Source organism: Benincasa hispida, chromosome 9 (assembly GCF_027475165.1).
Source record: "Benincasa hispida cultivar pf3 chromosome 9, pf3_genome.v1.1, whole genome shotgun sequence".
In the NCBI taxonomy this organism is placed as follows: Eukaryota; Viridiplantae; Streptophyta; class Magnoliopsida; order Cucurbitales; family Cucurbitaceae; genus Benincasa; species Benincasa hispida.
In genome coordinates, this window is record NC_143486.1 from 38,852,251 (window position 1) to 38,867,397 (window position 15,147).

Genomic DNA, 15,147 nt, shown 5'->3' on the forward strand with positions numbered 1-15,147 from the left:
AAACTATTTACAAAAATGACAAAAAAAAATATTGATGGACATGGATAGTAACGTCTATAGTTTATCAGTATCTATCATTGATAGACAGACTTCTATCTGTTAAGGAAGCCCATTGAGTTAGGCCTATTTTTCAATATTTCATTTATTGTAACCCCAAATTATAAAGGGCCTCTTTTCAATTGTTTTTTTTTTTATTCCTTTTATTCATTATGTTACCCGAGGTATGATTTGGTGCGTGTGAGTTTAGCAAGAGTTTCTCCTCCAACTTTTCTATTTTTGTGATATTCATAATAACTATACAAAAAGTTAGGCTTTTATCTTGCATCTACTTTCTCCCTTCTATGAAATTTTATTTCCTAAGTTGGTATCAGAATATTGTCAAATGACTTTGTTATTTTTTTTCTGCATTGTTCTTAATTCTCTCGATCTAGGGCTTGTTTTCTGATGAGCTCTCAATCTTCCACAACAGAGATTGAAGGATTGGAAGATCATCTTCATTTTTTTCACAAATGTTTAGCTTGAGTAACAAAATCTTCATTGTTAAACTTAATGATGACAACTTTCTTCTATGAAAGTTTCAGGTTTTTACTACGTTAGAAGGATATGAGCTTGAATTTTTTCTCCAATCTAAATCGGAACCTCCACCAAAGTTCATCACCACTGCAAGTGAAACAGAACCTATCGCGACTGCCTTTTCTTCATTGACTATAGTTCAGATCCTTAATCATGGAAACGGCAAGATCGATTTATATCATTGTGGTTACTTGGCTTGATGAATGAGGATATTCTAAATCAGATGTTAAACTATCAATCAATGAAGGATATTTGGGCAACAGTACAAGGTATTTAATCAGTTCGTTGTCTTACTCAAGTCGTGCAATTTAAAAATAAACTACAATATATGAATGAGGGAGCTATGCCTTTAAAAGAATATTTCATAAAGATTCAACAGTGTGTAGATGCCCTTGCATTTGTTGGTAAGCCTGTTACTCAAGATGATCATATACTCTATATATTATATGGGTTAAGATCTGAATATGAGTCTATGATCCCAGTTATTTTTGCTAGAACTGATTCTCCTTCAATACAAGATACCACTTCTCTGTTGCTTACAGAGGAAACTCGGATTGAAACTAAGATTATCCCTGAAGGAGCGTGACCAGCAGCTAATTTAACTTCTCAAACCTCAGAAAAAGAAGGAGACCAATCCACTAAATCCAATAACTTTTAACAATTTAATTAAAATAATCAGAAAGGTTGTGGTGGTGGTCGAAACCAAAGAGGTCGTTCGAAATGGAATGGTCGAAACAAACCTCAATGTCACATTTGTACTAAATTTAGTCATACAACTGATCGATGTTTTCTTCGTTATATACCGTCTTAATTTGTTCCACCATTAGGTTAATCTAATCATGTTTTATCTTCGAATTCTACTAATCCGACTGGCTTTTCTCCCCTGTCATCTATGGTTGCCTCTCCTGATCTAAATGTGGATAGCAATTAGTATCTTGATTCCGGTCCTACGAATCACCTCAAAATAACTTCAATAATCTATCTATTGGATTTGAGTATGGATGAGGGAGTCAAATCTATGCAGCAAATGGATCAGGTTTGTTGATTCTTCATTATGGTTTTTCATCTTTTAATTCCTTGTCTTCATCTACTCAATCACTTGTCTTAAACAATTTGTTTCATGTTCCTTCAATTAAAAAGAATTTGATTAGTGTCTCTCAATTTGCGAAGGATAATAATATGTATTTTGAATTTCATTCGAATTTTTGTTATGTGAAGGATCGTCTTACTGGTCAAATTCTCCTCCAAGGGCAGCTCCGTGATGGCTTATATCGTCTTAATATATCTCTGTCTCATGATTCTCCCACGAAGTCTAGTTCTTATTTCTCTAATTCTCAAGTGTTGAGCGATGTCTCCACTATATCAAAAAGTTTTATCTCATAACGTTGATGATGTTTGGCATAGACATTTGGGCATCCCAATCCCTCTGTTGTTCGTTATGTACTTAACAATTTCAAATATACCAATGTTAAAATAAAATAAAATCAGCTTCTATAATGCTTGTTTTGTGGATAAACATCATGCTCTTCCTTTTCCAGCATCCACTACTTAATGTAATAAACCATTACAACTTATTTTGTATGATCCATGGAGACTCACTCATGTGTATGTCTCGAAATGGATTTCAATACTTGTTGAGGAAAAATGAGGGTGATGCAATATTGTGTGTTGTATGTCTTAAATTATGCATTTATGCCTATGTGTCGAAGGTCATGCGTTGGAATGGAAAGTATGCGTTAATCTAGTATACAATAACTATGCATTCCTATCACAAGTTTTCTTGCCTTCTCGCCAAATATAACAAGAACCCAAGTTTCTCGGGTAATCCGAGGTCGAATACAGGGACTCACTCAATAATGCTTGTGAAGCAATACGTTTGAGACGATGAATAAAAGTAAAAAGAAGAAGTTTAATGGATTACACACTACTCCTACTCCTAACTAAACAAATTGAGCAATGGAAGACTTGCGATGAGAATTGGTAGATACACAACAACCGTCAATGCATAGTAACGTTTATTATCTTAAATCACTCGAGTAATCCCAGCTCGTCATACTAACGCATCGCACACCTCTCGGTGGTTAGTCGTATGACTATATCTCTATAGTGCATGGTTGCGTCGAGCATAAGATCGTGCCTATCTCTATAAACAATGCATACTTTGCTTTAGTGCATTCCATCTCTTACTTTTTTAGGCAGTTAGATGCGGCTAATTAACTTATAGACAAGCATTGCAACAACCCATCGACAAGCGTTGCTACAGCCTTTCACCAAGCAAAGAGGATTAACTCACTATACTCGCACAATGCACACCTCTCGGTGGGTTACTACATGCGTCCTATCTCTAGGCTACACAATTGAGTATGTGACCGCCTTTGATAAATAAACGATGAAGGTAAATGATTATAAAGATAAAGACGATGCAGAAGATGGTATTGAAGGAATCAAGATATGAATTGATTACAAAATGTCTTAATATCTTAAGCTAAAATGTAATACAATACAGAGATTAGAGAAGAAATGAAAGACTCTGCATCAAGGCTGCTAGTGGTGCCATGGATGGATGGTGGAGACGTCTCTCTTGAGCTCTATCTTCGGCGAAAAAAGTTCGGATGTCTTGAAATGAAGGTTCAAAGGGCTATTTATAGAGTTTAAACGCCGACAACAATCATGATTGCGTTATGTCTTACTGTTGCCTTTGTCGCGGTATGTGCAATGTCACATCATCTTATCTTGTTGATACTCCCAAAGTATGTGTTCGAGCTTGATTCAACTGAAGTATCAACGCATTCTACCCATCTTGCGATCACCCTTTTATTTAAGGTTATCACTCCATGGTCGCAATCTCCAAGTGATTACCGCATTCGCTTGACGACCGCAACTTCCATGCGATGGACGCATTCGATCACCGCAACTTCCATGTGATGGACACATGCGATCACCGCATGCGTTCGTCTATGTGATAGCTTGGCTTTCAGCGCATGCGTTTGATTCCTACGGTAGCTACAAAAATAGACACTTTGGCACAGAATAATGCATAATATTGGGGTTAGTGAGGATTTAGGTGCTGATCGACGCAAAACTCAATTTTTCACAAATTCTAAGTATTATCACCGCATTTTCTACTTGTTAGCCCCATAATTCTAAATAAAAGGCTTATAGTAACTGGCATTTTTGCCAGTTATCAATACTATATAAGTTTTATTGATGTTTTTAGTATATATACTTGGATTTATTTTCTCTAATATAAATCTGATGTTGTTTCTGCCTTCATAAAATTGAAAACTCTTACGGAAAACTTGTTGGGGCATCCTAATTTACGTTTAAAAACTAATAGAGTGTTTGGGTTGATGCCCTAAATCTCGTAGGGTCTTATAGTTTGTAAACATTGCTGAATAAACTGTTTATGTGATTAATAAAATATATGATATTTTATTCACTTTGTCTATAAAATATGTGATATTTTAGTTGCATTAACCACAAATCAATAAACTAACATCCAAGGTTATCTTTGTAACTTAAACATGTATAGAGACATATGGGTGGATCATGTTTAAGTGATAACCTACATGGTCTGTAGCAGATGGATAAGGCTGGGTACCTTATCTTGGTAACACTATGAGTATGGCCCGTTTTGTAGGTGTTACAATTGTTGTAAAGTGCTACAAATGTTATGATCCTGATCATTCATGTATTAGACATGCGAGCGAGGATATTCTATACAAAGAAGTTTGTATAAGATCGGACCACAAAATGTTTAGTTTCATTATATAACACCATTTATAATAGAGACTTATATTTCACCAGGATGACCATAGGTAACATGATCTGAATCCTAAGTGAGTTGTGAACTCATACCTATGAGGGCGGTCATTTGATTTATATGGGTGAGAGTGATCAGATCGTCGACTCAAGAAGCCTACTATTTTGGGGATTTGTCTGATTGGGGAGTTGGGAACACAATTACACAAGATGGAATTCACTTCTTCCCCAAAAATAGGGGTAAGTAGATAAATTGCTCCCTTAAGGGCTGATTTCGGGTCTTGAACAATGTGGCGCCACACCCTCTCCTAGCTTGAGAGGGGTTTAGTCATAGTAGGACTATGACCTATTGTTCATAAGAGGAATTAGTGGTACGAAGTTAGATGTAACTACATGAGCAAAATGGTAATTTGGCCTAGTTGTACTTACGAGCAATTTTTGAAGGGTCATCGCACTGTTGATTGATTATATCCAATGGACACAGAAATATATCTATAGTGCGAAGAGTGTAGCTGTCGATCTTTAGTGGAGTGTCCGATAGTTAACGAGTGGTGAATAATGTAATTAAAGAGTTTAATTAATTATTCATGTACCATTGGAGCTTCAAGTTACAGTTCCATAAGGTCCCCTTGGTAGCTCAAAAGAATTTAGTTGAGAATCAGTTTTTGGATTAATTTGAATTATTCAAATTAATAGAATGATTTAATTATATATAATATGTTTAAATTATTTTAATTATATGTGATATAATTGTAATAATGTATTTGATACATTATAGTTTAAATATGAGGAAGTAAATATTTGAATGAGATTCAAATATATTTTCTATGATTGTGATTCATAGTTGTTAAATTTAATATAAATGGGATTTATATTAAATGCCATAAAATAGAGAAAAGAAACTATAGTTTATATTATATGTGATACAATATTAGAACTATAGGTTATATGTTATATTTGATATAACATATAATTTAATATAAATATAATATGATAAGTTAGTTGTCATATTAATTTATATTATAATATTATTATTTTGAATAATATTCCCCATATTTTCTCTCCACCACTTTAGTGGGTGGTTATGTTTTTATGGCAAAAAGGAGAATAAAAGAAAAATGGTTTTTCTTCTTCTTCTACGTTGAGGTTGTTGAACGATAGAAAAGCTACAGAAGTGTTCTGCATTCTTGTTCTAGAGAGCTTTCTCAATCTCCTTCTTCCTCTACCAAATCTTATCCCTCCTAACCAAAATAGTCAGAGTCCACCACTCTTGGGTTCTCACCCCGAGAATACCAAGGACTCTTTGTGGTTGTGTCCAAGTTTTGGTTTGAGAAAATCTTGAAGAAGTTCTTCAAGAAGTTGCCGATTTCGTTCGAGGTTTGTGAATGTTCAAAGGAAGTTTCATGAAGAAAGGTTCTTCAAAGGTGAAATCTTTAAACCCTTTTTTCTTGAAAAAACATGCTTTAATTTATTTTGAATGCATATCTATTGTATGTTTACTGTAAGCTTAGTATTTGATAATTAATGGAATTTGGAAGATCTGCTTCTACTCAAGGTTCTCTTCACATGAGTTCCTTCATAAGGATGGTGAGTTTAAGCCATTCATTCCTATTTTGACAAAATATAGTATTGAACGTTGTATCACTTGTCCTCATACTTTCCAACAAAATGGTATCATTGAAAGAAAACATAAACATATAACGGACATAGGCCAAACTTTTATATCCCAAGCTTCATTACCTATTCATCTTTTAGATGAGGTTTTCTCTATTGCTGTTTATCTTATTAACAGACTTCATACACCTATTTTGAGTCATATCAGTCCCTTGAAGAAGCTCTTTGGTCTTAAGCCAAATTATCCTTCACTAAGAACTTTTGGATGCAAATGCTTTCCTTACTTGCGACTTTATCAAAACCATAAACTATCCCTTTGGTCTATTCTTGCACCTTTCAAGGGTATGATTACTCCCATAAAGGGTACAAATGCTTATCTTCTGATGGTCGTCTTTATATTTCTCATCATGTTTTATTTGATGAGTTGTCCTTTCCCTATGCATCAAAAGCTAAAACATCTCATTTGTTTCTCATGCATCAAACGGAGTCTCTATGTTTTTCATTTCATCCATTATTGATTCTAAATCCAAGAACCATAATGAAGCTTGACATGTTACATTTTCTAATAACTCAGAGAATCTGAATCCTACTAATATGTATCCTCTAGAGACAAGTTATCATGATGATTCACAGGGTGTTGATGAGTTAAACTCCTCTTATCGGGCAAATTTCTCTTACTCTTGCTTCTTCACCTACTTTTGTTGAAGGTCTGAAAGAGTTAAATAACAAGCAACAGAAGTATCAAGGATCTATAAGCATTCAAATTCACTAATTTTAGTAGAAACTAAAGCATGTTTTTCTAAAAAAAGGGTTTTAAGATCATACATTTGAAGAACTCCCTAAGAATCTGAATGTACAGCAGCAGTCTTCACCAGGTATCATCGTGAACTACCTCAAAGTCTTCCCTACTATCCTCTTGGAGCTTTAGATAGAGTTGTGGAACTTAAGAACAGCTTGAAAGGTGAAGAACAATGAAGAACATACAGCAGCTCGATAAGAAGAACAGTTTCTTCTCACAGAGATTTTTCTCTCAAAATTTCTGCATTAGTTCTTTTCAAATGACTCCAAACTTCTTTATATATTGCAGATGAACATGCAAAGAAGTGAAGTGCATGGCTTGCAGCTCATGCTGGGAGAATTAATGAAGAGAAGTTAACGGCTTTTGTGTGAGCATGAAGATGAAGATAATGGAAAAAGTGCATTTTCCATTTTGTGCAACACGCATAATCCGATTTTCATTTTTCTTTTAAAACACAAAATGATTTCAAAATCATCTTGATTGAAAAATGATTTTCGAATATTAATTTCATAAATTAATTTAAAAATAATAATTAATTTAATATCAAATATTAAATTAATTTTTAAACAATAATTATCTTCTTATATTTAAATCATATTTAAATATATATTCTCTTGTTCTGTTTAATTTGAACGTTTCAAATTAATTTTTTAAGCTACTCTAAAGCTTATCCATTTACGAGTTAGTAGGGGGACCTCGCGAAACTATAGATCATGGGCTCCAACGTTTCGAGATTAATCAGCTAAACTCATTAGTCCGATCTAACCTCCATTCGTTAACTAATGAGACACTCCACTATAGCCCATAGTTGATCTCCCCTCACTATAGATATATTATGTCCACTTAATAACCATAATCAGTAAGTCGATCCTTCCCAGGTTGTTCGTAATCACAATTAGGTCAAAAATATCATTTTACCCCTGTGAATACATCTTGTTCCTTAAGTTTTTACTAATCCTCTAATGAGCAATTCTGATTCATAATCTCTATGAATCAAATCCTTTCTCTATCATTAGAAGGCGGGCCCTGATTGTTCAAGACCTGGAGTCAATACTTAAGAGAACAACCTATCTGTTAACCTTAAATAGGGTCGGAGTGAATTCCATCTTGCAAGGCTATGTCCCCAACTATTCATCCGGTCTTATCCCCAAAATGGTAAGCTTATTGAGCAGTGCTGTTGGACTACTCTCACCGTTTGCAGATCAAAGGATAATCCCAAACAAACAAGAGTTCATAGCTAGCTTAGGATTAAGATCGAGTTAACCTAGGTTATGTACTAAATGAAATAGTCAGTTTTAACAGTAAACGGTCGTTATAAAGAAAAGTGACTATTTTCGTGGTCCAGTCTATATGCAAACTCATTGCATAGGATGCCCTCACTCTCATGTCTCAACATGAATGGTTTGTGGATCACATCATTTATAGCACCTTACAACTTCTTGTAACAACTATAGAGTGGGCTGCATCCAATAGTGTTACCAGGATGAGATACCCAATTTCATCCATAAACTTATCAGACCATTTAGGCTATATACTGTCAACTTGATCTTGTTTATGTCATTACATAAAGTTACAACATTCAAACTATAGCCGAGGATGCGTTTATTGGATTTTCATAATATGATGCGAAATCAACAAGTCGTTGTTATTGATAAAATAGAATGTTTAACACAAACTGCGAGTTTTAGAACATTCCCAACAATCTCCCACTTGGACTAAAACTCCAGTGAAAACAAATATATACAATATAATTTTGAGATACATAATGGGAAAAATACAATAAACTAGAGCATCTATAATACCATAGACATTCTCCCACTTGCCCTAGATTACACTACTTGGAGTCCTAGTCCAACTAGGTGGCCCTCAAAAACTTTAACCGAGAGGGCCTTGGTGAATGGATCAGCAAGGTTGTCATTAGAAGCTATCTCTGTGATGAGCACATCTTCTCTGTGTACGATCTCCTGGATGAGATGGTACTTTCTTTCAATGTGTTTTCCACGCTTGTGACTCTTGGGTTCCTTTGAGTTAGCAACTGCGCCATTGTTGTCACAATACAGTGTGATAGACAAGTGCATGTTTGGAACGACTTCCAAATCAGCTAAGAATTTGCATAGCCATACTGCTTCCTTAGAAGTTTCGCATGCAGCCACGTATTTCGCTTCCATGGTGGAATCAACGATACAAATTTGCTTGATGCTTCTTCAAACTATAGCTCCTTCGTTAAGAGTGAAAACTGATCCTGAGGTAGATTTCCTGAAATCTACGTCAATCTGAAAATCAGAATCAGTGTATCCTGAAGGATTAAATCTTTAGGTCCATACACAAGCATATTGTCTCTCGTTCTCCTAAGATACTTGAGGATATTTTTTATAACAGTCCAATGACCATGTCCAGGATTGGATTGGAACCTGCTAACGATTCCAACTACAAAACATATGTCGGGGTATGTACACAACATAACGTACATCAAACTCCCAACTGCAGAAGCATATATAATTCTGTTCATCTCCTCAACCTCTTGAGGTGTCTTAAGACATTGTTCCTTCGACAAATGAATTCCATGCCTAAAAGGTAATAAACCTTTCTTGGAATTTTACATATTATACCTTGACAACATCTTGTCAATATAAGATGCCGGAGACAGTGCCAATGTTCTATTCTTTTAGTCTCAAAAGATCTGTATTCCTAGAACATACTGAGCATACCCAAATCTTTCATTTGGAACTGTGTTGCTAACCATTTCTTTATGTCAATAAGAAAACTTGTCTCATTCCCAATGAGCAAGATATCATCAACGTATAGAACTAAGAATGCTATAGTTTTGTTGACTATCTTCTTGTATACACAAGGTTTGTCAACGTTCTGTTCAAAGCCATAAGATTTAATCACAGTGTCAAATCTTATATTCTAGGATCTGGATGCTTGTTTCAATCCATAAATAGATCAATTAAGCTTACAGACTTTCTGTTCCTGTCCTTTTTCGACAAACCCCTCTAGTTGAGACATAAAAATACTTTCATCAAGATAGCCATTCAGAAAAGCTGTCTTGACATCCGTTTGCCATATCTCATAGTCATAATATGTGGCATGGCAAGAACTGTTCTTATTGATTTGATTATGACAACAGGAGAAAAAGTTTCTTCATAATCAACTTCTTCTCTTTGGGTAAAACCCTTTGCCACGAGTCTGGCTTTATAGGTCTGTACCTTGTCAGTTTGGTCTCGTTTTCTCTTGTAAATCCACTTACAACCTATAGATGTAACACCTTATGGTTGATCTACAAGTTCCCAGACTGAGTTGAAGTATATAGACTCCATTTCATCGTCCATGGCTTTTATCCATTGTTCCATGTCGACATCTTCCATTGCCTTCTTAAAAGTTAATGAATCCTCTAAACATCATCTTGTATGATGTGTTGAGTTTCTGTTAAACCTATGAAGTGTTCAGGCTATTGAATAACCCTCCCACTATGACGAGGCATTCCTAATTCTTGGGATGGATGTGACAAGATAACAACCGTTGTTGATGGACCAGCTTAATCAACAATTCTTGTTAATCTTTCTGTAGTATCTTTAGACAATTCTTGCAATATTAGTTTACTCTGAGGTAGATGATTTTTAATATAATCCTCTTCCAAGAATGTTTCATTCGTCGATACAAACATTTTATCATCTTGGGGATCATAAAATTATCCTTCTTTTGTTTCCATGGGATATCCTACAAATAGGCATAATTTCGAACGCGTTTCCAATTTCTTAGAAGGATAATTTTATCACACGTGTGTTGGACAACCCCAAATACGAAAATGACGCAAACTTTCTTTGCATCCTTTCCATAATTCATATGATGTTTCTGAAACACTTTTGGATGGAACAATATTCAAAATATAAACTGCAGTCTGTACTGCATATCCCTAAAAGGATTGAGGTAATTGAGCATAACTCATCATAGATCAACCATGTGCAACAAAGTTCGATTTTTCCTTTCTACGACACCGTTTTATTGTGGTGTTTGAGGTGTTGTGAGTTGGGATTGAATTTCATGATCTACTAGATAGTTCTGGAATTGCAAATCCATATACTCACCACCTTAATCAGATCGAAGTGTTTTAATTCTTTTACTTAATTGATTTTCAGTCTTAGCCTTAAATTCTTTGAACTTTTCAAGAGTTTCAGACTTGTGACTGATTAAGTAAATATAGCCATATCGAGAGTAATCGTCAATAAAAATGACGAAGTACTGATATCCTCCTGGAGCTTTAACATTCATCGGACCACAAAGGTCTAAATGTATAAGTTCAAGAGGTTCTTTGGCACGAAGACCTTTGTCAGAAAAAATTCTTTTCGTCATTTTTCCCTCAAGACACGATTCACATGGAGGTAAGGAACTGTCTTCTAACTGATTTAGATGACCATTTTTTACCAATCTCTCAATCCTGTTGAGATTAATGTGACCAAGCCTGAGGTGCCAAAGATAGGCGTTAGGAGAAATTTTCCGCTTCTTATTATGAGTTTCAGTTGTTTTAAACATCTCTATATATAAAATAGCTTTTGCTTCAGTTGGTTGTAATATGTATAAGTTATTTACAAATCTAGCAAAACAAATATGAACACCTCTTGAATAAACAAATACTTCATTACATTCAAAAGATACACTGTACATATTCTCTAAAAGGCAAGAAATGGAGATCAGATTTCTTTTCATCTTAGGTACAAAGAACACATTCTTGAGCAAGATAAAAGAATCTCTAAAAAAACAACTTCACATCTCCCAATGCTTCAGCTGAAACGACTTCACATGTGCCCACCTTGAAAGTCATCTCATATTCAGATAGTCTTCTTTAAGAACTAGTTTCCTGTAGAAAAGTACAAACATGATTAGCGGCGCCTGAATCTAATATCCAGGTAAGGTGAGAATTTTCCACTATATATGTTTCAACAACTAGTAAATCATATTTACCTTGTTTAGTCTTTTCTGCTTTCTTTTCAGCCAGATATTTTGGGCAATTATGCTTCCAATGCCTAAACTCTCCACAATGGAAACATTTTCCCTTGGAAGTTTTATTTTTGTTTTTCTTCGCAACGATTTTTTCCCTTTTTTTTATTCTTCATCTATACGATTTTATCCTTAGAAGAAGTAGGACCAACTTTCTTATCATCAACGGGTTTCGTACCAGACGTCGACCCTTTGTAAAACTTTTTCGGTTTGGAAATAACATTTATTTCTTTTTCCTTAAGTTTCATCATAGATTGATAAGTTTGTAATTCATTCAACAACGTTGTTAAGTAATAAGTGATTTTATTCATGATAGAATTTGTCCTGAATGACAGATAGCTCTCAGGAAGAGATTCCAGTATCATGCTCACTTGACTTATCTCATTTATCATAGCCTCATGAGCCTCCGCAACGTTAAAGTGGACCATCATGTCGAGAACGTTTTCTCTTACGTTGATCCCATCCTTCATACGTGTCACATATACATATTTTATGGCTTCATGTCTAACAGAGATAACAGTTGCCCAAACATCTCTTGTAATGATGCCATGATCTCACGAGTTGTGGGCATGACCTCATGTTTCTTGTTGAGTACATCAGATATACTCGCCAAGATATAGGCCCGGGCTTTTTGGTTCGCCTTCACCCACCTATCATAGACATCCCGAACATTTTGGGTAGCCGTTGAATTGGGAACTGGAGGACGCTCCTCCGTTAACACAAACCTCAAGTCGTCTACTACTAATATTGTATTGATATTTGACTTCCACTTCGAGTGACCCTCTTCGTTAAATTTGTCAGAAACAAGTAATTGTATGATTGAGTTCGACATTACTGAAACATTTTAAACAAACTCTATTAAATATGCATCTAAATCCATTTTAGCAAAACTGATAAAGTACCTAATAAATCTTTATTTATTTGCAACGATACTTAAGTGATTTAGAACAAGTGCTACCGTGAGGCAGTCAAGAATTCCTTCACAGAAGCAAGACAATTTTTAACCAAATATTATTATCTAGAATAACTCATATTCAAATAGTTCTTTTGGTTATCGTTTTCGGTCAAGATATTTACTAACACTTAGTAATTCTTGTAAGTGTGACCCGCCATTTTCATATCTTATAAAACGGTATGAATATGCCTCCGAGATAGAAGACAATATCCAAGACTATAAGACCCTATTCATTTTACTGAAGCCTGGATTGTTCTGAATCCTATGTTACAACCCTCTGTAAGGATCGCCGTGGTTAATGACTAGCTAGTGCCGCATAAAAACGACAGTAGAAGCAACATAGGAATCTCACGGTTCAAACTAATGGAGGAGGCCATATGATAATGTTGACACATTTCCTTCACTCACTTACTATGAACCACTTCCCTCATTCACCTTGTTATTGACCCATGCAAACACTTTCCGTATGGAGCAGTTGAGGTAAAATCGACAAGAAGCCAATCATGGATCTCAGGTGTGAACTCTTGAGGACGTGAGAACTAATAACCAGATATCAAATATATTGTTAATCTCCCACTGAAGTGTTTTAAATGTTTGGGTAATTTACTTAGGTATGATGGCTAATTTCATACAACCTAAGTCTAAGTGGTTTATCCAAATATAACTCTTATAATTGGATTTAACCTACAATGTCTAGGTGATAAACCATTTTATTAGCTCACATCGCTCACGCAAACTCATAAAATCAGGTAACAACTCTCAATAATTCGGTCATAATCCCCAGGTAGAAGAAGTTCCGTAAACCGTCAACTTAAGTACCCTTAGCCTTAGACAGGTTTATGAACCGATATGAGTATGTAACCGTATTTTATAAGGTAAAAATCTATTTTAACGTTTAAAATTAGTTGTTAACCTAAGTGAACATGCAACTATTCTTTGTTATGGATTTTAAACGTCTAACCAGTTTTATAACAACTTACAAAATTTAGACATGCTTAACATCTACAACATTCAACAAAGATATCTAATATAACTATTATATTAAACACAACCCGAACATGCATACTATATATTATAACAATTATAACATACTTTCAATGCATGTAACATGCTTCCTACGGTGGGGTTTTAAATCTACATGGCATACTATATGCATATACATGAATTATTTAATTATCACATACATCTCATGCATAAACAATTAAATACTAATTGTTATGGTTTTCGTTTTGGCATAAACAAGCAAACAGATGGCAACGCCTTCAAAAACTATCTTTGAATCGCTTGAACTGCTCCAAACCAACCTACACATCTTGAACCGGGCTAGATGAGTCTGAACCGGACCAGCCAAAACCCTTTGAGGCTAAATCGGATTGAACCTTGAGAAAATTGGTCGAACTGGCTGCTCTCAATCCAACCTCAAAGTGCTGCTAAAGTCGATCATGTAGAGTTAAAGGTAATCGTCTAGTGTCATCGCCTTAGGTTGAGATGAAGTACACGATTGCTTAGTGTTTGCTAAAAGCTAAACGATCATTTAGCTCTATCGTATAGGACTAGACGATCGCTTAGTTCCATCGCCATGCTATCGTTTAGCTCCATTGCATAGAACTAAACGATCGCTTAACACCATCGCCAGCGTCTTCAAGTCATCGGTTAGTATCCGCCGCAGCTAAACAATTGCTTAGCTCCATCGTATAGAACATCATTGCGTCACTTAGCATTTATCTACACGATCGCTTAGCTCCGCGACTAAACGATCGCTCAGTGCTATCGTGTAGCATTTCATCGTATCGCTTAGCGTGCATCGTAGCTAAACGATCGTATAGTGCCATCGTATAGCAAATTCAACGTATCATTTAGTTCCCAGATAAAGCTAAATGATCGCGTAGTGCTATCTTATAGCAAATTCACGCATCGCTTAACTCCTACAGGTACACGATCGCTTAACATTCAACATCACAACGAACAGTGTCCATTGCTAAATGATCGTCTAACTTTTCTTCACATCGTGTAACGTCTGGAACTAAACGATCGCTTAGCAAATGGACCTCAGTAATAAATTTGAGCAGAAGCTGAAAAAACTGGAATAGTAGCTCGACCTCCTTCGCTTGTTTCTTCAATTACATCTTAATTTCAACTCTAATGACTCCAAATAAATTACAGACTCTTGCTAACACAAAAAAGCTCATCAAACAAGAGCCAATTACAAATTTAATTGAGAAATTAAAGAGAATTAAGATGTCAAAACTCATAAAACCATAGCAGTGCATCAGTTTCATATATCTCATGAAAAACACCCACCTTGCCAAAATTAAACCGAATTGAATACTTAAAAGATGCTCTGATACCAATTGAAAGTGTTAAATAACAAGCAGTGGAAGTATCAAAGATCCATAAGCATTCAAATTCACTAATTTTGGCAGAAACTAAAGCATGTTTTTCTAAA